At 29.5% G+C, this 11,106-nt stretch overlaps 1 pseudogene; it reads right to left on the bottom strand.

Moving 5' to 3' along the window:
- Positions 1 to 3,384: 3,384 nt before the first annotated feature.
- Positions 3,385 to 6,673, bottom strand: LOC125423751 (uncharacterized; annotated as a pseudogene).
- Positions 6,674 to 11,106: the final 4,433 nt, after the last annotated feature.

Raw genomic sequence — 11,106 nt, 5'->3', positions numbered from 1 at the left:
TCATGGAACTTATAGATATAAATCTATCATCAGCCATGTTTTATATATGATTAATTTTCTGACCACCATCATTAGTTTTTGAATCCAACTCCAGCTTTTAAACCTTTATGCATCCATCTAGAAGGTTTAATTTTAGGCTCTGTAAATAGATGGGGAAAAAAAAAATCGAGGAAGGGTAAATTGTGAAGTCAAAGAAGCATTATTTGAAACACTATTGCGTCAGTTGAATCAATTACTCCTAGTGCATGGACATATACATTCACTTTTTCTTTTTTTCTTTTTCTTTTTATTTGGGGTTGAAACACCAACTTTAAAAATTGTTTGACAAAATAAAATTCAAAAACAACATATAATGTTCCTATTCAATTAGACTCGTACCATATGGACATGCGTGCTTTTAAGAGTTTAAATTAAAAAATGCATCAATAATTTTTTGGATTTTCATTTAATAATATTTTAAAATTTTACTAAATTTATATTATATTAAATGACAATCATTGTAATATGAGCCAAACATTGTAATATGAGCCAACATTATGTGTTCAATTCGTACATATAATGTGAACTAAAGGTGCCGTATGTGATGATTTAGGCAGGAGCGAGATATATAAAAGGGTCCATTTATGGTCAAGAAGTGAAGACTTTTGTGAAAGAAAAAGAGGTGTGGAAACCTGCGGATGACACTTCCTCACTGGTAAAGTCATAAATAATAATCAAGGTCTAGTACTCGCTGGAATCTGGACCAATTCAACGGTCTAACATTTAACATCCATTTTTGATTCTTCACAAGCCGCACAAAGTCAAATTTGAGCGAGCCCATACTTTCCAAGTTGAACTTCTTCAACTAGATTCAAATTCAAAGAGTTTGTGATTGATTTTTCCTTTTTCTTTTTTTTTTCTTTTTTTTTTTTTTTTCCTCTCCGAGTCAATTTTTTTTTATCATTAAAATAAATTTTCTTTTATTTCAGTATTTTAAATCAACTACTTCATGGTTATAAATGTAAATGACTGTCGAACTCACTTGATCCTAGAAAATCAAGTTTGAGCTAACTAATAAAACATGGATTAATTTCAGACCAAGTTCGAACTGTGTTACAAATCCACTTACAATACTGATCAAAATACTAAAGTGGATTAGGGATGTGAGTGAATTTTTTTTTTTTTTTTTTTTCCAATTGAGGATAGAAATGTTTTGTTAGACTACTACGTACTATACAGCCCACTTTCCATGTTTAAAAAAATATCCATTAATTTTTGGACTTTACGAAAGCCCAACAAGCAAAAGATTTTCCTTTCAATTGGATCTTACGTGTTTGGGAAATCAGAAGGTGCTTCTTTTTACACTGTATTTTTGCATAAAATTACTAAAAACAACTTACTATTTTTATTATAATTTTTACACGGCATTTTTGCTATTTGAAGCTTAATCTCCTTCTTCCTCCGCTTAATCGCATCGGAAAACAGCGAGACTGTAGAGGTGGGCATAAAGTCCTATATGTGCCTCTCCATTTTCTAAGAGTGGAATTTTTTAAATGGAAAAGAAGGATGGTTTCCTCCATTGTTACAAATAAGATGACAAATGCAAATTAAGCTTGTTGCTGATAATGGAGTTTGGTTTTGCTCCTTTCTCAATTAGATGGAGCTTGTGTGGTCTGCTTCGCCTTTGAGTCTTCATTGCACTTAAAAGTGAACTAAAATATTTTAAAAAAAAAAATTTAAAAAAAAAGGTTTTAGAGATTAACTTTTTATAAAAATGCAGTGTAAAAGGAAAAATGGATCGTGTAAAAAAAAGCACCGAAATCAAAATTTTACTTTACAATGTTTTAAATCAGAATTTGTTACTATTAGTTTAACATTAATCTAAAGCCCAAACACTTTTTTTTCTTTTTTGGGATTTGAACTTGAAATTTTTGTTCGAAAAGTAATAGCTTTCCTTTTGAATAATAATAATAATAATAATAAAAAGAGGAAAAGAAGAAAGTAATAGCTTTCCCAAGCTATTCCTAAGATGCCAAAAGTTATCCTTATTCGGTTGATTTTTATACATATTGTATAATCAATATATTGGAGGGATATCCATGATGTTTTAGTACTCTCCATTATCTTAACAAAACATACTTTATCGTATTTGGCAATATTATTTTTGGGGGTAATTAATTGAAACGTGTAACTTTAAACCTTAAATTGTTCAATGATTTCTTTTTTTATTGATCCCTTCCATAAAACACTATAAAGTGTAAATCAAATGTGGACCATTACTACTCCAATCAACATCAACATTTTCAAGAAAAATGAAAACCTTATTCATGAGATTGTTTATATCTATATATGTATGTATATTATAACAATTCTCTTATTTATAATTTCAAATTTACTATATACGTACTTTGTTCATTAAAAGAATTAAGATATAAAAAAATAAAAATAGGATATTCTATGCCAATTAAGTATCAAGTTGCCAACGAGCTCCAAACTTTGGACCCATCTAAGTGTTGTTACAATAAGGCACAAGCCTATGAAAACCAACAAAAACTTTTGGGTGTAATTGATCAAAATAATTAATTAATGGCAATGATGTTATGGTTTGGCCATTCATTTTATTTTATTTTATTTTATTTTATTTCATTTTTATGTTGATATATTATGTTTTTGTTGTGATTATGGTAATATCTTATTTTTATGTTATTAATATTATATATGTTAGTAGCCATATCTCTTTCCGTCTCTCTTCGATTCTGTGATCTAACTTATGTGAGGGGGCGTTTGGTACACAGGATAGGTCCGGATCGGACAGGATAGGTTCGGATCGGACAGGATCGAATAGTGCAGTACTGTGTTTGGTATAGTTCTGGACTGAATGTTGGACTAGTTGGCCCATGTTTGGTACAGGATCGGACTGGATTGGATTATTTTATAATTATAATATTTATTTTGTTATATATACTGATTGATCACACTGATTCAACATTAGTTGTTGGGGGAAAACTTTTTTTTTTTTTTTTTAATCTCTCTGGGTCTGAATTGATCAATGAAACTGATTATTGGTTCTAGCCAGACATATACATGCACAACATAAAATTAAATAAAATAATTCAGGTTTTTTGGTGATGCACCAAGTTCTTCAGTTCCTTTGGATTAAAAGATATGAAAATTCATTAACTAATTCAAGTGTTTTCTTCAAAAGAGTTGAACTGATATTTTATTGAGGAAAAGAGAAGAGCAGATGGTGATGAATTTATTTTCATTGGAAAAACATAGAATTTTAATGCCCCAAATCAAAGACAATCTATTTACCCAAAAAAAATATATATCATAGACAATCTTAAAGGACAAACCATTGCTCTGACTCAATATTTTCTGTTGTTTTTCATGGCAAACTTACAAGAAAGGAAAATTTTAATCTTGAAATTCAGTTGTGATAATAAAATTCATACATTTAAGGTGATTAAATAAAAGCATTCTGCACTATCAGCTACCAAAATCAGTTTCAACACTAAGCTAATAAAGCATTATGAATTGTCCTATGCTGCAACACACATCTCTTTAATGGTGGTACTAATACATTCATATGACTGATTACTCGTTAAAACAATGGTGGAGCTGTTGTAAGAAGTGCTGAGCATGCAGATACATTTCTTTAAAGATGCAACAGCCTTGGAGGGTAGGTAACTGTGGGCGGGTTCGGGATGGAATCATTCAGACCAAGATCATCAACAGGTGGTCGCTGCCTATGGTGATCAGTGACTGATTGGTAAGCCATTGCCAATGCAAGAACCTGCATATGAAAAAGATGGTATTAGTTGAGTTGGAATTGAAAATCAAGTTGTCTTTCTTTTTCTTTTCTTTTTTTTTTCTTTTTGGGCAGAATTAAGCTTACAATGCTGTCTTGGTAAGGAGGAGCATAAATGCCAGTGGTGACAGCAGTTCTTCGTAGACAGTCAGTAGAAGGTGGATTAGATATGTTGGTAAATGCTGTTGGTACAACAATCACAGGCAAGCCAACAAGATTTCCCATGCAAACTCTTTCCCAATCAGTTGCACTGCCAATCAATGCATCGACAGTAAAACTCTCTCTAACCTCTTGAATCAACTTTCCTCGAGATCGCTGTGCCTGTTTTAGGTGTTGCAAATGGTTCAAGAAGTAATAATCATAAATTCAACCTATAACAGAAAACCTGTCAAATATGAACCCCCATATGTTGTAATTGAAATTTCAAGTTCTCTTCTCCCTTCTTCTACACCTCGTTATGTAACTTTTCAAACCATCTACACATCATGGAATACAATTTTGGATTCAACTTCTAATAACCAGCCTCAATTAGTTTCTTTTTCTCTTTTTAAGTCTAACTTAGTTTCATTTTTTTCAGATTGTCATCAATTCCAAAAACTTAAACTGTACATCAAAACCCAAAAAACAGTTAGAATTTACCATTGTTACCAAAAGATTAGTTAAAAAATGAATATGCATGTATATAGTATATAAAGTTTACACGAACATATACTTAATATATTTGATATTTAAGCCAAATATGAAACTATTAACAGAAAAATGTCTTTAGTTTCAAACTGTAAGCATATGTAGAGAAAATCCACTGTCATGAAAGTTATCCAATATTTTTAACATGTTTATATGATAAAACATGAGAAGAGACTTACGTGAATCAATTAGAAAGCAATTTTCAAAAAATAAGCTCCTAAACACTAAAAGCTGATTAAAAAGTAGACATTAAAAAAACCTGCACATAGTCTACTGCTGGGAATACACGGGCACGTCGCAGTTCAGTAGGCCATTGATCTTGGCTTTCATAATCATCATCCTGTCCCAACCGCTGCCACTCATCAAAATGAGCCAACATATCAACGTCCATAGTAAAGTTCACAATGCCTTGAATAGAGTCAACCGCATACTTCAGCTCGAAAGGGACCATCTTAACACCTTTTGATGCAAGAACATGTACAACCTGGAATGTATTTCCGAATTAGTATATTTTTGAGATCCACATAGTGGAGTAACAGAAAAATAATATATCTTGGATTTAAAAAAAAGAAAAAAGAATTATTACCTCCATATCAGCATCATCAAGATAACCAACACTAAGTTTTGTAATGTCAATCGAGAATTGATCATCAAGGGAAATGTCTTTTGATGAAAGATCATCTGGATCTTTTCCCCTAATAGCATCCAGAATAATTGCACAATCTGTTGCACTTCTGCAGAAAGGATACACTCATCACACCGGCTCGACTAACAATGCCAAATGTTGGGCGCAATGCTGTCATGCCACAGCGAGCGGCAGGCAGAGTCATCGAGCCAACTGTTTCTGATCCAATTGCAAATGGAACCATACCTGTCAACATTTCTCTAGTAAGTCAATGAATACTCCTTAAGAGTCACGTGGAATGTGTTGTACCTTAATCAATTGTGGGTTTAGCAAAGGTACTAAGAAGTGAGCATAATATTTAAAGCTCAACTTCTTTATACGTGGTTGGGAATTTCCACTATAAACTCAGAACTTCCAGCATTATCAGTAAACTTAACATTGCATTAGAACTTGGTTGTTTAAAATAGTCTTGTGCTTTTGACCTCATTAACTCCTGCTAATGATTATTTTTCTGTCCATGTTAAGAGGGTCTCCTGATAGCTTAAGTATATTTTTTCATAATTTATTAAACACCATGAAAATATTTTTGAAATCTAGAAAGATAAAATTCTAAACAGCTGAAAATGATACCAGCAGAAGTACAGGCAGCTGGTCCAGCTGATGAACCTGTAGAGAATTCCTCAATGTTCCAAGGGTTCCTTGTCCTACCACCAAACCATATATCATCATATGCCAGTGATCCAGAAACAAGCTTCGCAACAAGAATTGTTCATGTTTAATTCAAAAGCTACTTTCATATGTCATTTTAGTATTTTTTTAGTATGAATAAGTTGCAATCTTTATACAAATTTGTTCGAAGACTAAGTTAAAATCTTTTATAATCATTTTTAAGTTTTCTTTTTGAACTTTTGCAGCAGATTAACAAGAGACTAAGACCAGCAATATCGATGTAAATTGAACAAAATGCCTATGACAAAGCAAAAAACTTATTTCTCATATCTAGATTTATGGAGGTTTTTGGACTGTAAACGAGACACCATATTTACCAGGTGATGATGGCAGATCGATGAAACAGAGGAAGGATGCAGCAGAAGATAAACTCACCGGCCAGAAATGCTTCGAAGGGTAGTTTGCCTCCAAAATCAAGCTTCTTCCTCCTGAATATCAAATCAAGCCCTAACATAAATAGATCGAAGCTTATTTCGCAGATCAACAAATGACATTTCCCAAAAATATTTCATAATTTTTTAGCTAAAAATTAAGGTAAAAAACAAAGAAAAATAACAAGATGATGATGATGGAAGATTGCCGAAATAGAAGAAGAAGACATGCTCACCGGCCAGATGCTTCGAAGGGGATGGTGATGCGAGATCGACGATGCTTCGAAGGGGGCGGCCAGAGATGCTTCGAAGAGAGCTCGGTGGGACAAAAGTGACCCAGTCTCCAGATGGGTCAGATTTATCCCCCTCATTTGGGATAAAATGATCTACGGGACAAAGCTGTCCCCCTCCCATTTTCACTTTCCAAACACCGGACTGGGACTGGGTCCTGTCCTGACTTGCCCAGTCCGGCGTAACAAACACGCCCTGAGTGTCTTGCTGGATCTCTGAACCTCGTCTAATGGTCCTTTCGAAACAAAGACAGGAAGAAACGTATATAGTACAAGCAATAAAAATAAATTAAATAAATAAATATGTTCAATGAATACTTATCCTAGTTCAAAAAAATAAAAATAAAAATCACAATGCACCCTGCAATGCATACAATTACTAAAGTAATACTTTTTTCAGAAATTAAATCATTAAGTAAACCGCCAAATTACTCTCATTCTGGTTTAAAATTTTTCACATGTATTTTATGTTTTATAATAATTTTATGATATACTTCTCTTTAGAATTATGAATTTGTTTTAGCAAACACCCTTCAATATTAATTAATGCTGTAAACAATTTGATCACTCTAGCTAGCATCACTGTTTTTCCTAAAAACTTTAACTTTTAATTATTATTAAGATGTATGTCCTAAAAATTTTAATTATTATTAAGATGTATGTCCTAAAAATTTTAACTTTTAATTATTATTAAAATCATATACGTATCCTCTTTTAATTATTTCAAACTTCTAAAATATATCATTTTCTTTGTTTATGTATATGGATGATGGAAATCTGAAATGGCAATACGACAACTTTTCTTTTTCTTAATATAGGTGGGTGAATTTGAATTTGAATGTTTATATGAATAGAAAATAGTAGTTTTACAATTCCATTGTCACCAAGGGGATCAATATGATAACTTAATTTCATTTGCAAAAAAGAGAGAACTTACTAAATATATATGTGACAAATAATTCATTATTCAGATTAAAATCTTTTATATAAAGTGAATTGAATTTAGTTGATAAATCATTTATGCTTATATTGAAATGAAAAAGGAAAATTATTGTACTTGTAAGGGAATATTATTGTAAATGAGAAAAAAAATATTTTAAAAATATTAATTAAATTTCAAAGGCTACTTAGGATAAATTTAGTTTTCTTTGAAAAAAAAAAAAAAAAAAGGACATGATAAAAAGTTTAGATCCTATAAATTAGACCTCATATTCCCTTCCAAATAAACATTTTGAAGATAGCAGGAAAAAAATTGTTAGAGTTATATAAGGACCAAACTTGTTTGGGGAAATTCATGGTTATGATGATGGGATTCGTAGTGTTTACATCAATTGTAGCGAAAGCATTTATTTCTCCTCCTCCTCCCTCTTCCTATTCCTCAACCTCCCTATCTTCACCTTCTCACCTTCATTTGATGGCTCTAAGTACAAAAGGCTTAATTTTTTTTTTTTTTTATGTGTTTGTAATAATTGTTTAATTACAATAAGTTGCATGGTCTGCTCTGAACGCTGTGAGGAAGTTCATCAGCAAAAATTTGATTTTGGTGTAATTATTCTCCTCCTTATTTATTAATTTCTAGCCATATAGATATATCTTTTATTTTCCTTAATAACTTATATATATATATATATATATATACACACACATGTAAATTGTTTACCAAAAAAATATATATCGGTAAATTATAAAAAATGGCACTTCCGTTCTTTTAAAAATAGATTATTTTCGTTTTTCTCATTTTCATGATTCATTATCGTACATGAAAGTTTAAAGTTGAGGGTTGTAGATCTAAAGTTAAAGCTTTAATAATCAAGAATACATGATTTATTAACGCTTATATTTATGTTTTTGATTTTTTTTTTCTTTATTTTGGTCTAAGTTGAGAAATAATAATGCATCATCTTGTTAAACTATTTAATGTCTATAGTACTTTTATAGATATATATATATATATATATATAATATTTTATAGACATATAATATGATGGATGTTTATATTTGATCACAATTTTCAAAAGAAAAAATATTATTTGTCATTATTTGTTATCATCATTAAGATTCATATATCATTTCCTAATTAAGTTTTTTTTTTTTTTAAATATTAGTAATTAAATACTATTAATTAGCAATTGCGTAGATGCAATAATCTCATTCATGATCACCATCACTTGTAATACATAGTAATTTTTTTTTTGAAAAATTGATAAATATATATATTTGCTAAACTCTGGATTCAATCCAAACCCATATTTGAGTGATCAATTTTTCAATTTAAGAGAGAGGTTGGAAAACACATACTTATGCACGGTGATCGATTAAAATATCTAGGTCTGGCAAGATGTCATATTAAATTATGTTCGTATCATATAGTGTCATATTCGTGTGGAATTAAATTAATACAAACACGATCCGTTAAGCTTTCGTGTGAAAATAGAGAAATCCAAACTCATTCGATAAATTATCATATAAGCTATCATCCAACCCGTTAACCCATTAACTATAAATACAAATTTGAAAATTTAAATTTCACTTAGTTTTGAAATAATAAAATAATATATTTTTAAAAAATTACAAAAACTCTTGTTTGTTTTTAGATTTTTTTAAAATTAAACTAAAAAATAACAAATTAATATATGTTTAACAATAAATTAAATAATTTTAATATTATAAAACTTATATAATTATCAAAATATCCTTTTTTAATAGGTCTAATGGATTTATCGTGTTTTATCTATTAAAACCCGTTAATTTATTAAATCTTATTAGATGACATTGATAAGGACCGGATACAATATCATCAATCCAAACCCATAAATTATCGTATGGATTTGTGTTATGTTATCGTGTCATGTAAGATTTTGCCAGATTTAAAAATATCCCTTAATCGGTCAATATTCAATAGCTTGTCTTTCTTTAGTTGATTGACCCTTCTCCTGGCAAACAAAAAAAAAAAAAAAGTCTTAAACACAATGCTATTTAAATCTTTCCAAATTCATATTGATAAATTAAGCGTATATTCTCACGACCATGCCATTAAAATAATAAAAAATTATCTTGTGCTTTGCGCTGGTCCCTATAATTTTGTTTAATTAGGCTATTTTTCGTCTTTAAAATATAACATAAACTCAGCGATTTTTCAGTTAATTTTTATTGATATATATATATATATATATATGTGAGGTAATTATATACAACATTTTATTGACATATAGGTACATTAAAACCTCTTTTTAGTGATTCCTTGTATTGGTGTAATATCTATCTAGTTATAAAACATTTTCATTTCAATTTGAACCAATTATGAATAAGAATAAATTATATATCATTTCATTTTAAATAACTTTGCCTCCTCATTATAATAATTATATATATATATTATAAAAAAATATATGGTACATTATATTAAAGATTTAAGATGACATAAAATATATTTATGTAACGTTGTTTGAAATTATTTATATTACATTATATAAAGTTGCTTGGGAATTATTTTTTTGAGTTGGTAAAACATGCAGGTATGCTAGGACTAGCCGATGTAGATACCTTCTTTTTGAAACTAAAATGCTTAAATATCAAACTAAGCTAGTCGTAGATTCTCTCCTAATAATGGAAAAGTAACACTTGATTGATTGAGGATTACATATATTGTATTAGATAATAAGTTATAATTTTGTAACTTCATTTCTACTAAGTTATAATTTTTTAATAATTATAATTAATTTGATCCCAACCTTATGATTATAAAAGGTTTTATTATAATTATATGCAAGGTTTATATGGCAATTACCACTGTGTTAACCCAAAAATAAAGGATATAGGATTTGATTGCCTAAGTTAGAAAAATCACCACTTTCTTAATTTATTTTATGATTAATCACACTTTAGTACCATTTACATATAGGGTTTTATAATTTAGGCCCTCACTTTTCAAATGTTGCGATTTAGGTTTTCAATTTTTAAAATTGTTGTAGTTTAATCCATTTTCCAAATTTGACCAAATAAATTGATAACAGTTTTACCCGGAAACTTATAGTAAAGTTTGGAAAAAGAAGAAATTAAGATGTTGATAAAAAAAATAAAAAATAAAATAAGAAGAAGACAAAATCTCATAAGCAATTTAATTGATAAAAAATGAGGATGGAACCAATTTGTAACAAACTTACAAATTATAACCCTAAATTATAAAAGTAAAAAAATACCAAAATACAATTAATGCTAGATTCTATATATAGGCCCGCTACCGTGGACGAAGTCATTATCCCCCTCTATATGGTGGATAACTTCCCTACCATAACATTTTTGAATATCTACATATATATATATATATATATATATGTCCATGCACTAATTTTAGAGCCTTCATATTTATTTGTATATATATATTAACTGAGTTAGGATTAATTAGCAAGTCATTCACACTTAAAAAGTTATGGATTCCAAATACCAAATAGAAAAGAAAATTATTATAAAGAAAGGTGTTATTGTAAATGATTAAAATATATATATATATATATATATATTTATTTGTGTCTATGTGTACTGTATAGTCATGTATAAAATAGCTAGCACCATCATCAATACGCGAAAAGGTAAGCCAAAGAAACAAGAAAATTA

Source organism: Ziziphus jujuba, chromosome 4 (genome assembly GCF_031755915.1).
Source record: "Ziziphus jujuba cultivar Dongzao chromosome 4, ASM3175591v1".
In the NCBI taxonomy this organism is placed as follows: domain Eukaryota; kingdom Viridiplantae; phylum Streptophyta; class Magnoliopsida; order Rosales; family Rhamnaceae; genus Ziziphus; species Ziziphus jujuba.
Note: the sequence above shows the minus strand (reverse complement) of the source record. Positions and strands in the feature narration are given on the sequence as shown.